At 39.2% G+C, this 13,680-nt stretch overlaps 1 protein-coding gene across 2 annotated transcripts in view; it reads left to right on the top strand.

Annotated features, from left to right (window-relative positions):
- Nucleotides 1-2,131: 2,131 nt before the first annotated feature.
- The window catches only part of SULF2 (sulfatase 2), a 67,933-nt gene continuing 56,384 nt past the window's right edge, over nt 2,132-13,680 (top strand). Inside the window, exon 1 of one of the 2 annotated variants that reach the window (XM_057385355.1) lies at nt 2,132-2,237. The gene's annotated coding sequence lies outside the window, so the exon portion shown is untranslated. Of the gene's footprint in view, nt 2,238-2,447; nt 2,538-13,680 lie in introns of those variants that run through there. The other variant, XM_057385356.1, reaches the window with a different exon arrangement.

Raw genomic sequence — 13,680 nt, forward strand, 5'->3', positions numbered from 1 at the left:
CTGCCTTTGCACTAATAGAGAAATACTATTTTGAGAGTTAAGATATAGTTTTTTTATATTCAACAGCATTGCTTATTATGGCAGTGGACTGAAATACATTTATCTGACTATACTTTAAGATTTCTTGTACAATTGAACAAGTTATTTGTATTTTCACTGTTTCAGAGGTCAAGTGCGTGCCTATAGATAGTTTTATTTCCAGCCATCTTTTGTCTTTCGTATATGATGACAGCATGCTCTTCACTCAACTGAAAAGCAATTCTTTATGCGTATATTTGGTATGTAGGTCAATTTGTTTCAGCTGTTAAAAGCAATTTCTATATATTAATAAAATCAGTAATAACATTCTTAAAGTAGTAAGACAAACCCGTGCATTAATGTTAGATACGATGTCTCACAGAATTATTATGATCAGTCTTGCTTAGAATATATACGTATATAACTTAGGCTTGAGAACAGCTTTGTAAGATTAATGGAAAATTCACTAGCCAATTTGTTATTCTGGTAATTATAACTATATAGAAATCATTCCTTAAAAGTATCTTGTAATGACAAATCATCTCTTCAGATTTGGAGGTATTACACATGGATATTGAGGACAAAATTTCATCCATTTGCAGTCTCATAAGAAAGATCCCAATCATTTAATCTTGTGTTCTTTTGAGACTATTTTTGTAATAATAAGATAAAACTCACCTGTGTTGAGCACCTTTAATGTAAAGATAAAATTTTCTCAGTGGGCAAGAAATAGGTCCCGTCTTTGCAAGTGTGTACTTAGAGTAACATACTGAACCAACTTACAAGATGTCATTTCATAATGGCATTAGTATAAAATACAGGTGGTTGGTTTTTCATCCAGAAATAGTATTTTTTATAATAAAAGGAGCTATGGTTAATTTAATTACAAGACTATCCAGCTTATTTTGCCTCTCTGACATTCATCCCACCTTCATATTTACATAATACCATACATAAATCCTCAAGTCCTGAAAACTGTGTCTGGTTCATACTCTGGTTTTAAACCCATAATTGAATGACACCATTCTTGGGAGAAATAAGAAACTGACTGTTTCAAAAAGTGGGGAAAAAGGACAAAACTAGAACTTGTGTTAACCCGTTAAAGAAATAGACCTTTTTTTTTTTCCTTTACACAGCATGGATCTCAAGATTATTTTGTTAATTTTAAGGTGTTGAAAGTTGAGATAAATTGACATCTTTTCTTGACAAGAATTCCTAAAAATACTACTCTAGAACCTGTTGGAATACAGCTAGTGTCTCACACCGCAGATTTTCTCTGCAAAATCAACAGAAAACATAGGCACCTGATTAAAAAGCATGGATCAGGCAGGTCTATAACAAGGAAATTATTAATACAAAAAAGCCAAGTAAACCAGAAACTATCGCTCTTCTTTCGTGACAGTTATCACCTGCACTTCAAGTATCTCAGCTGTTGCCTGGGATGGAAACCGAAAATAAGAGACTGAGCACATAGGGTGTCCTCATGTTTGTGGGAAAACCTTCCAACTGGGAACGTGAAAACTAAACTAAAACTCAAACACGTTCAACAGTGAAAGAGACTTGACTCTTTTGGGACAGCTTCCTCACAAGACATGTCTAAGTCTAGAAACAGACAGATTTTAGCGCTGTTTCTCATACTGAAGCAGAATGAGACACATTTCTCTGTGCAACATCCCATGTGGAGAATCCCAGCTATTAGGTGGGAAGTGAAAAAATCTTACCAGGTCAGGTTAGGCCTGCACGCCTGAGGAGGATCGGCCGCATGTGCAATATCCCCGTCCCCGTCAGTGCCCCAGCGGGCACGCCCGAGCCGCTGTGCGGGCAGCGCTGTGAGGGGAGCGGAGCCCCGGGGGACAACGGGGAGACCCCGCTTGGGGGGAGGAGGCGGGGCACGGCCGCAGCCCACGAGATGCGCAGGGCCAAGAGCTCTTTGGAGGGCCCGCAGGCTCCCCGCAAGCCTCCCCCTCCTCGCCTGCGCTTGGGCGGGAGCCCCTGGCGAAGGGCTCGGAGGAGGCGCTTCGCAACAGATGTTTCAAGGCGGCTGCCGGCTGCTGGCGCGGCCCGCATTGGTCAGCGGCGCGGCCCCGGCGGAGGAAGGGCGGGCGGCGGCGGCGGGAGCGCCCCGCAGCGCCCACAGCCCAGCTCGCTTGCCTCCCGCCAGGGTGCTGAGAGCACCTCGGCTCCGGAACGTCGCTCGCCTCTCGCGGTTCGAGCCACCTGTGAGTGTCCGCCCGCCGGGGCTGCGAGCGGTGCCGGGGCCGCCGGGACTGCTGGGGCGGCGGGGGCGGGAGGCCCGGAGGGCGCGGCCCCTGCGGCTCCTGTGGCTCTTGCGGCTCCTGTGGCTCTTGCGGCTCCTGTGGCTCCTGTGGCTCCTGTGGCTGCCGCCCGCGCTTGGGGCTGGCGAGCCGGAGCTGCCGCCTTCTCCGCTCTGACTGCTGCAGTAGGGACACGGGGAGGAGGTGAAGGGATTCTCCCCCGGGCGGGAGCCTGAATCCGTGCTGGGGAGATTTTTATCGCCGGTAGGTAAGGGCAAAGTCCCGCTCCCTACTCCCACTCCCTCTTTCCCTTTATTCCAGCTTCGTCGATGCGTTTTGGTCCTCGGCGCTCCGCGGTGAGGGAGGACTGTCAGGTGGGGGGAAGAAATACGGGGGAAGTCACTTGCCCAAGGTCACTCTGTGAGGCAGTGGCAAATAACTTGTGCTGTACTAAAAACTTCTGGTTTCTAGCCCTGTGCTGGGCTGTTCAGCAGCCCCGCAACGCACCAGGTGTTAATCTGGCTGAGCTGTAAGTCGGACTCTAATTAGCTACCTTTTTTTTTTAATTGTCGTTTTGTTTCAAAATTATATATGGATGTTAAAACACGCAGAGGAGCAGCATCTGTGTTATCTCCCTTGTTTTCAACAGTCTTCAGAGATGTGAATGAATGCATGTGTGATCATGCCTTTTTGTGACTAATGTTAGAGGAAATTCATGGTAAAAATGCCATTTTTTCCCTAAACTTTTACCATGACAATGTTTGGGGGATTTTTTTGTTATGATAGTGAATATTTTCTTATGCCATAAGAGAATTGTGAAAAGCCCTTTAATTGCTTAAGTGGTAGCTGCATTCCAAAATTAATCTGCAGTGCAATAGCTTTTATTCTCAGTGCATATGACATATAAAGCATGGTGGGCCATGCTTTAGGAACGTAAGCACTAGACAATAATGTACTTGTGTTCTCCAAAGGGTGCAGCTGGAGTGATTGTTTTGGTGCTAGCTATATACATGGCAGTTCTCTTTCATTTCCTCTCCCCCAAAAATAATTTCAATGCGTTTGCATGAAGATATTCTGTAGTTTATCCTTGCTAATGTTCTGTGTTTCTTTTGACTTTCTCATTAGGTGAAAATAAAAATGTCACTTACGCAGGTTTTTTTAGATTAAAAGTATTATTAGAGTAGTCAGAGCCAACGCTCTTCATAGACTTTGATTAGTCCTTTTATTTCATAAAATGTCCTACACCAGTAAAACTTAAAGTTTTAAGTGCTGTTCAAAAGCTAAACTCCCTACTACAGTCTCAGTTTACCTTAGTTGCTTTTCTAGGTTTTTGAGGGGTTAAGGAAATTGAATAAGAGAAGTTTAGAGCAGTGCTCAAAATATTAGTGTAAGTAGAACAGCTTTATTTTTAATCTGTATTATGGAATTAGGTGAAATCTGTACACTCTTCAACACAAATCATGGAATTCAAGGCCAGGCTTTTGGTATCACAGGGTTTCCCTACCACAGATATTTTGTTGTTTGAATGTGGAGGGGTTTGTATGTATTTGTTTTAGTTTTATTCAGAAAATAGAGTGTTATTCTCAAATGCTTTAAGGGATTTTTTCCCCCTGGATTTGGATATTAAAAAAAAAAAAAAGACACTTTTAATTGTGCTTATGTTTTGGTTATGTAATACTTGGTGGGGTTTTGGTGCTATGTATTTGGTTGAGGTTTTTTTCTTCATTAGATTGCTTGCAAGGAGTCCTGTTTTGGCAGATTTCTAGCTGAAAGCGTTTGCCCTTGCTGCATAAACTGATTTGATTAGTTTGGCCTTTCAGTACCAGCTTCTCCATAATTTTTGTTGAAATTGATAGAACAGTGTCTGTATTTTTTTTTTTTTTTGCTTAAGAGCTGATATTATTTCATTAAACAAAATGTTAAATTGGAATACTTGTTTTGTTCTGGCAATGTTTTGGTTTTTTTTTTTTAAACCTGTGTTTCACTACTGTGACTTATTTTTGAGCATTTCTGTTATGAGGATCTCAGGCTGGAAGATTTATGGTTGCTTATCTGCAAACAGAAATTCAAACAGACTTGGTGTTATCAAATTTGCAAATATAACTGGTTTACATGTATAAATGAGTGAGATCCATCTCTGTTGTGAGAAAGTAGGTAATGGAATAAAGCAAACACTTATGCTGTGTAATAGAAATACGTATTTTTGAGATGCTATATTTAATACCTCGTCTTGAAAAACACTGCAACTAGCTGCAAAGGTATGTTTTATTTTCCCTTCAAAATTGTTTATTAGAAGTAATTAATTTGGATGCCAGATATCTCTAACTTGCTGCTCTGTAAATAGCATAAAATGTTTAAAATATTTTTCAAATAGTTGTAGCTCCTCAGTGAAACACAATGGTTTTTCCACTTTTTTCCTCTTAGCATCTTCAGGTGGCCAAGGGAAGTATGTTGTCTTACTGTGAAATTTGGAATTGAGTGAAAGCAAGATCAAGRACTGCAAACCAATCAGAGAATCTTGGTTAAAGATTTCATTGAGATCATATTTCTGTGAAGAATCCTCCATGCCTTTGCCAATTTTCATGAAGATTAGATAAAACTTAGCTTTTCAGTTGTCTCTTGCGGTATTCTTGGCAGAACATGTTCTCATTTTTTATTGATACGCTGCTCAGTTTCTCAGGCTGGAGTGGGCATCCTGCAGAATGACAGGGGGAGAAATAGTCAGTGTAGAAAACCTGAGTGGCTTAGAGAAAAATTATGTTTCTGCTCTTAGAAAGCTTTTTTTATAGATATGTGCAGAGACAAATTATTCTACAAAATGTAACTTAATTGTGCATACAGAGGGGTGAGGCAGTATAGTTGCCATTGAAGACAACACTGCTACGTGTCTGCTGCCCTCTAATTCACTGGGTCAGTCTTTAGCTCTTGTTGGGCATCTAGCACTATCATGATGCAATGGTTTCTGTGGCCCAGCTGGGGTCTTCTGACTTTCCAGATCCTAGTACACTGATGAAAGTGGAGGTATTTGTAAGAGTGTAGATAAATAAATTCTAAATCTCTATCAAATGATCTGTCTTTAGTCACACTTGTCTGATAGTCTAGCAATAAGATCAAAGCAATCATTATAAATTCTATTGAATTATCTTGCCTCTGATATTTGCCTGGTTTATCTTCTTGGTGCTGTCTGCTGTAGAACAGACTTGCAACCAGGGGAGCTTAGATATGAGGAATCTGTAGGTTCTGTAGTTTTTCACAGCATGATATTGATGGCATTGAATTAGCAACATTAGCAATATTAATGATTATCTTATTCAGACTCTGACAATTGCTTGGTAAAAAAATCATCAAATGTGTGCAAACATCCTGTGTGCAGTAAAAGATCTTCGGGTCCTGACAAATGATAAATGAGAAAATGCACAGGTTGTAGAAAGAAAAATGTAAACATTCTTTGTCAGTCTGTCCTCTGACAAGACAAACATGTTCCCCTCTAAGTGAGGGATTCATTATTCCTTTGTCTTCCTTTCTTTCAGGCACTGCTGTTGAATTGGGATTTGTCCTGGTTTTGTTAAGCCTCTAGTCCAGCACTTCACTGTAGTAAAATGTTGTAGCTTCAATTAGCTCCTCCTCTAATCTTCTTGAAAATTTTGAGACTGTCTTATGTTTTTGTTTTTAACAGTTCTAGTTCACTTGTTAAGTCCTTTTTCATCAGAWGGCTACATGTAATACTAACTTACATGTTTAATTGATGAATGCATTAACCATGGCTTTAGGGAAAGCCTTTATGGAAAGGCTTAATCTAATTTCAGATGATCCTTGTACTAGAGACAGGAAGAGTAAAAGTTAGTGTAAGGATTTGTAGTGTCACACTGGAGCACTAATACCGCTAGCTGCACAACATAAAAGCTTCAACAATACGATGCATTTAGACTAGCTTATTACCTAGTAGCGTTATAAGTACATTTTATAGCTTCTTCACCTAAGTTCTAAAGTGAGACTGAGTACTGTATTTCAGCCACTGCGGTTTATCTCATTAAAAGTACAGCTGAACTTACCGTGCTATCAAACAATAAAAGTAAATTGCCAGTTCTTCCTGCTTTTACCTTGCAATATGACTGCAGTTTGAAAAGAACCAGACAAAAGAACCTTGATAGTGACTGTCATTTTCAAAATTACAAAAATAATTTTCAGATACTTCAAAATTTTATGTCAGTCTTTGCAGGAATGGAGATGTTACAAGCAATTAAAATAAGTTATATTAAACATGCAAAAAAAATAGTGAAAGAGTTAACTTTTAACTAGCAAAAATATCTTTCTTCCCTTCCTCTGGAAACTAGATTTCCCAAGAGCAACCCTAGAGGTTTATTAAAGACCTATTAAAATAACACCAAATTTCAAAACAACCCAAAAACCTAAACACAATACAAAAGCAGAAGTCAATTTTTTTCAAAATTGAGCAGATCAATCCCATTGAATAGAATGTCTGATACCTCTACTCTTGAATGTGTATTTTTGTGGGTTTTTTTTCCTAGGATATGCATCCCAAGTTAAGGCATGTAATACGAGGTAAACCAAGTTAACTAATAGCCAAGCACAATCTGTTATTTTCATGGTTGGTTGAATGCATTTGAGATATACTGCCATACGCCAAACTCAGCAAGTCTGATCCAGAAACAAGTGTTTTAAGCAAGAAAATGTGCTTCATCAGAGTCGAATCTTCAAACAAATGAAGTCCTAGATGTTTAAACAAACACGTGCTGAACTGTGGAAAGGGAGAAGGGACATGGGAAATAGAGCCTGAATTTGGCAAGTTTCACGTAGCAAAGCAGCATATATGCCTCATATTTTGGTTCTGGGAGACAGAAAGGAGTACCCTGGCACCAGTAATGTGTGAAAGCTGAGCCTCAAATGATGCACTTCCCTCATTTAAGTCTTTGGATATATTTCTAGAGGTTGAAGAACTGGTTTTCATCCTGTATTGTTAGGAGCTGTCGCATGTCGGTATTTTTTCCTCTTAAGGAGCTGTCCTGAAAATCATATAGGAACTCCTTAGAAGGAATCTAGAGAAAAGGAGCAAAATTATCTATGATCTAAATAATTCTTATGCCAGTAAGAGAAGACTGAGTGTGCTGGAATCAGAGTTCCTTCTTTTTAAGGCTTTGAGAAAGCCTGTGATTTCTCTGCTGTACTCTTAAAAGCTAGTGCACTGTATGACTTGTTTCTAGTGATCTTGGGCAAAGAGTCCTCAAAATCTACTTACAGTATTTCATAGCTTACTGTGTGGGCATGCACGATGTATTTGTGATTCTAATGTGGTCTTCTGCATTTCATCTTGCATTTCCAAGAACAGGAATTGAGTACCCAGTAAAATTGTGACTCCTTGTGCGAAATTTAACAGGTTACACAGACATCAGAGCTCTGTATACCTCCTTGCTCCCATGGTGCAAAGGCATAAGCTGGCTGAATTTCAGTGATCCCTTTCTTTTTTTTTATCAAAATAATGTGAAATTAGGTAGAAGTGGTATGAATCATGACAGACTTGGTGCCTTGGTATCTAAGATACATCAGCATGCTGATAAGTTATTTGCTTTCCTGCTGTGAGAACTGGTTGCTGTATTTGATTCTGTAGGCTGAATACAAACTAAATTAAATCTGCAGTGACCTATATTGTGCTCTAGCTAATGACCCAGTTAACCTCTGGTTAATTTTCTGTCTCTTGGTGTCCTGGGAACAGGGACATGTTTATTGCAGTTACCACAAACCTTTAGAAATGTGCCAGTGGCATTTATTATTCCAGAACTCTGTGTTTTAACAGAAATTAGCTAATGGGCCATGTGGGTCTGCAGAAGTTGTAGAATGCCAATGAGGAGCTTGCTTTCAATTTTCCTCCTCCCTGATTTACATGACTAAGCTTTTAGCTTTTCTTGTTTTTGTTTTTGTTTCTTGAGTATTGATCTCTCTCCTCTGGAGGAAACAAACTATTTGCTTAAAGTGCAGGAGGACATTAATGCTGGCAGCTTCCCAGGAGCTCCCTTCTTTTTCATGCTTCAAATTCAACTAGAACAGATATTGCTATGGAAGTTTGGAATTGATGCAATTCTATTATTGCTTGGCTGTGTTATGCAAATATATCTGAACACAACCATAAAATAATAACGAAGATTTTGTCTAAGGGCAGATCCGAATACCACTTTTCTGATCCAAAGGGGATTCTCTAGCACCTGGGTGGGCTCATCTAGGAAGTATATTTTCTTCTTAAGGAAGTGAAGTTGCACAACTATCAGCTGAAAAAGGCAGAATGATTGTTCACACCCATTTGTAGTAGCACTTCATACTGTCTGTGTCAGAGATCTATTAAGTAATGCATAATCCAGAACAGCCTGAATATTTTCTGACAATTGGAACATTGAGTCCTTACAGGGCGAGTTCTAGAGGCAATCCTTTCTGCTCTATTTCTTAAAGGTTTTACCACAAATTTCCTTTGGAGATGAAATCCTTCCATATTTTTTGTTTTGCCCATGGGAGCAACAAGACCAGCTAGAAACAACTTACTGAGAGCTCTGCAAAAAGCCAATGGAAACAACTCTGTAGCAATCCTGGGCACTGTGTTGGCCATGGGTAGATGGCCATCTGTAGACTGATGGATTTGGCAGGGGAGTGGGGAATTTCGGCCTGTTACGGGACACTTGTTCAGACACTTGTTTTATTTTGGGACTCCCTATGGCATAGGATTTGCTCCTTGATGATCATATTTAAAAATATGCAAATATCAACAGAGACGGGAGTAATTTCCTTGAACAGATTCTTGGGAGCTTGGTCTGCTCAGTCGGGTGATTTAGAGCACCACACGAAATAAGCAGTGTCTTTGCTCCATGTGTGCCTTGGGTATGTTCTGTAATTTTGTTAAAGATCAGCTACCTCCACCAATTGGGGAGAACTGGCATTCCCTTTTATCTGTCCCCATTTCTTTGTTACCTGTAAAACATTTCAAAAATAATGAAAACATTCCTGAGACTGCATTGTACAAGCTTTATGGTGTGCTGTGAGACCACTGCCATCCAAATTGGACTTTGCATATACTCTGTCTGGTGGCTAAACCAATTTCTTCCTCTATTCTAAGAGCCTGTATGTAAAGGATCCACCATGTTGTGTCCTACTGGGCACTGCAGCCCTTCTTCTTTTTGTAAGGGGGGAAAAAAGATGTGATTCTGTAGAAGTAATACAGAAGTTGTGGTTTGTTATGTTGTTACAATGCGGCTTTCTGCCTAAATTTAAATGTGTCCTGTATTTTCCTGGTTTTTTTTTTTTTCTTTTGTTTTGTTTTCTTATGGCAGGAGAAGTAAAATATCAACTTCTGTCTTGTTTGATATTCTTGAAAATTAAGTTGAAACACAAGGAATTTTAAGTTGTGAGATATCAAATCCCTCTTTCTTTACTGACTGGAGCATCTTGAAAATGAGAACTTTTTCTGTCAGTCATCAGAGAGTACAGGGAATTCTGTGTATAAGGGGAACTACAGTGCCCCACAGCTTAGCCCCTGATCTTTTCTTATTATTGGCTTATTCTGTCAGGGTCTGTTAGTTTTGGTATTGTTAGCTGTTTAACAGGATTTCAGACTTGGTGGTGGTCTCCATGGGTCCTTTCCCTGTTTCACCTCCTGGTATTCCTACTGCTAGAGGAGATAACCAACTGTGGCTGAGAAGATTGAAATTACACACAGTGTAATTCCTTAAGTCATAAATTTATAAGGGAATTGCTTCTCTTGGTTAGTGGTTGAGAAGAACCAGATTGCAAGCTTTTGAAAGCATGGGAGTATGCTTTTCAGATATTTCAAATCCTAAGCTCAGTGATAACTCTTTTGTGTTTTCTCTTGTGTTTAAAAGGAAATCACTGACAGATGTTACTCCTGTATAGGAGGGAGTTATTACTTTTCAAACTTTGTTTTGCGCTTACCTAATTTAGCATCAAACGTAGTTTATCCTGGTGCCTAGGAAGGAGTTATGGCAGGAATTGTTGTAAAGGGTAAGTGGGTACAGGAGACCAGAATGTTTCCTCTGTTCAGTTATTCACATGGAATGGGTGTGATGGTTGGTATAAAGGTAGGAGTGGGGAACCTTGTGCACTGTGTTTTGGATTTATTTTATTGTTTTAATTCAAATAAAATGGTCGTTTTTGGTGGTAACAATGAAAATTAAAAACTACAAACAGTCTGTTCTGCCTGCTATTAGTACCTTGTTGATGTTGAACCTTTCATCTTACTTTCACCCCCATGATAGGGGAAATATGATTTGGTCCAAAACTGACATGTCGAATACATCTTTAATGGCTTTTGACTTACTTGAGAAAGTATTCTAGTACAGTGTGAGGTTCTATTGGGTAAATTGAGTGGATTATACTGTGTATCATTAGAAGCATTTACAGGCCGTAGTCTTACTTAATGTTTCTGTGTCCATTGGACAGAGGTGAATGGGCCAGTGTGCTTGAGAAAAAATATTAGGGAGATTACAGTGTGACGTTCTAGGCCAGAAAGATGCTTGGCTTTGGAAGAGAAGTGGAAACAACTGGCAGAAGGAGCTTTATAGTTTTGATGAAGTGGATTGAGGGTAGTAAGAAATTACAGTAAAAACAGAAGGAGTGAACGTTACAGGGCTATGGTTCAATGTAAGCTGTACTAAGTAAAACACTGGAATATGATTTGTGAAGCATCCCTAATACTGGCAAGGGGATGAATATTAATCTAATGTGGAACAAACACAGTTCGTGGTTATACCCTTCATTTTGGGCTATCTGTAGAGCCGAATAGAAGTTATTGATAAACAGATATTCTTTCTGCTTTATTTTCTTTGTGTCCATGAGCTTTGCAAACATGTTTTAATAAAAAGCTGATCTTATGCTCTGACTCAGGCTTTATGCCTGAGCGTTTATGCTGCCTTCTAATCCTACTTCAGAGGTCATATTCATGTATTTCTGAGAATATCTGTGTAAAAGTATAGGCCTCATTGAGGAAGTGTGTAACCTCTGTATTTGTTAATTTCAGGTGGGTTTTTCTCTTTCAAGACATCTAAGTATCTTCATAAAGCACTGTCTGTGAAGCTATTGTCAAACCTCTACTGGTGACGTCCACACTGCTCGAAAACTTGAAAATGATCTGTTACCTGTAATCTCATGGCTTGTTTCATTGAAGAGTAATTTATGTCAACTGTAGATGATGTTTGTGAACTTGAAATCATGTTTTTTGTCTGCTAAGGACCTTGAGAGTGTGATCTTCTAATTCAGTTACAGCAGTATAGATTCCATCTGTAGTGCAAAAATTGTCTAGGGACATAAATTACAGCAATTAAAATTAGCTAGAGGAGAGAGAATGATGCATTATTAATTGGGATAGTCATTAAAGGGCAGAAAAAAACCTAAAAGAGATACGATGTCAATACTTGAGCAGTGACAGGCAGTTTGCAAAGACCAATGATTGTATTCAAAGCCTAAGGTCATTAAGACACGGGCAATTTTGTGAACTTTTATGACTGTGGATTAAGATCACTCCAATGTACCAACAGTATGTTGAAATGGAAATTTTTTAAGAAGGGTGATGTTCAAATAACTACTCTGAAGGCTGAAGTAGTAGTGCAATTAATTTCTACCTGTGTAGCATTTTATGTTAAAGAAGTTGAAAACAATGAAGAATTATGAGGAAATCCCATCTGTAATTTGGTGAATTTAACCAGAAAATCAATGTTTTTCGGCATTAAATATAATAATCTGAGCTGGTATACAGAAGAATAAATCCTGGTACACTGAAAAATGAAGATTTAAGTAAGAGTCTCTTTATGCCTCGGAAACAAAGTCTTGCCTGTATCATGCTGAGAAACACAGCAGCCTGAGCAAGAGGCTTATGGTAATGCTGCTGTACATCAGCTACTTAATTATTCATAAAACTTCTCGTCAGTGAGTTTCAGTGATTTTCCTACCTCAGCTAATTTACTTTATTGGAAATAATGCTTGTTTTGTAAAATAGTTCACTCACAGTGCTATAAATGAAGAAAAAATGGGGAAAGGATCTGTTTCGTGAGAGAGCAGTTTTAATAATTGATTTGCAAAGCAAAGTAAAATTCTACGACTAGAGGTGTTAGGACAGTAATGTACTTGTTTTGACAGCTAATGGGAGAATGTGTGTCTACTGGGTGGAGAGTTAAAACTCCGAAGCATACATCTCAGTTTTTCATCATCTAAGAGAACATTGGGAATTTTTGTCTTTAAAAACTTGCCAATGGTTTCCTATTCTACTTGCTAAGAATTCAGATTTCTAATTCATCTCACTGTCTACTCTAATGTTTAAACACTGAATGGGATTAGCTTTGCTGAACAGATGTCGAATTGAATGGCCTCTGTTGATTCAGAGAATCTGAGTAGTGTCAGAGTTCAGTTGCTATTACTATTCAGTTACTATGCTTTCAGGAAGGCCTCCTGTTGCCAAAATGAGCTTGCTTTTTTTTTCTTTCCAAGCTGCATGCCAGAGTATGCATCAGCATGCGAATGCACTGAAGAAAAGCATGTATGTATAGCCCCTGAAAGAGCAATACAAAGGTACAGCTACATCTTCTGTAAGCCACCCATGCATTAGTCATTGCGGTAGCAAGTTAAGGGGGGGTTCCCTGTTTGCCTACATTAGAGAGGTACCTTTTTGCCAGAATGAGTGTTTTTGACCAGTTACTGTCCTTCTGGGTACTGAGAACCAGATGTGCCATGACTCTTCTCTGTTTAGCCTTTGAGCAATGGTTAAAATCTATCATGTAACTTCAGAGACAGCAATGGCAAGGCCACCTTTATCTCTGTGTCCGGTGTAGTAGAAGAGTTTCCTTGTTCCAGCTTTAAGGATTCAGCACTATCACTCTTAAATGGCTTTATTATGTCCAGCACCTTATTATTTCAGTTGCATGCTCAAAACTGCATTGGTTTGACTTAATTGTTTGGTAGTCACAGTGGAAGTCTTATGATGCAGTGTAGTTTATTGTTGTTTTTGATTTCCTGGGATGTTTCTGTGATTCAGTACATGATGCCAACCAGAAATTGTGGATTTCAAGGTCTCTGGGGTCTAAGTAACTAACAAACTTCCGCTGTTCTATTCCTGTCTTCCATTAATTTTGCTGCTCCTCTTTTCAGACTGTTAGGTTGTGTGACCAACTCATAGCTTGGAGCTGTAATCGTGTCAATCATTAGAATTGAACCAGAATGCTGAATATTCGTTTTAAGTCATATAGGCAAATAGGTTTGGCTCATATTTTCAAATTATGTTTGATGTTAAAAAAGAAATATGGGCCCATGATCTTGGCTTTGTTCTACCCTGCTCCTTTCGCTCAGATTTCCTGCTATGCAACGTAAAATCAACCACACATTGATGCATGACAGTATTTTA

The sequence above is a fragment of the Malurus melanocephalus genome, unplaced genomic scaffold, assembly GCF_030028575.1.
Source record: "Malurus melanocephalus ecotype Western Australia unplaced genomic scaffold, MMel_1.1 scaffold_815, whole genome shotgun sequence".
In the NCBI taxonomy this organism is placed as follows: Eukaryota; Metazoa; Chordata; class Aves; order Passeriformes; family Maluridae; genus Malurus; species Malurus melanocephalus.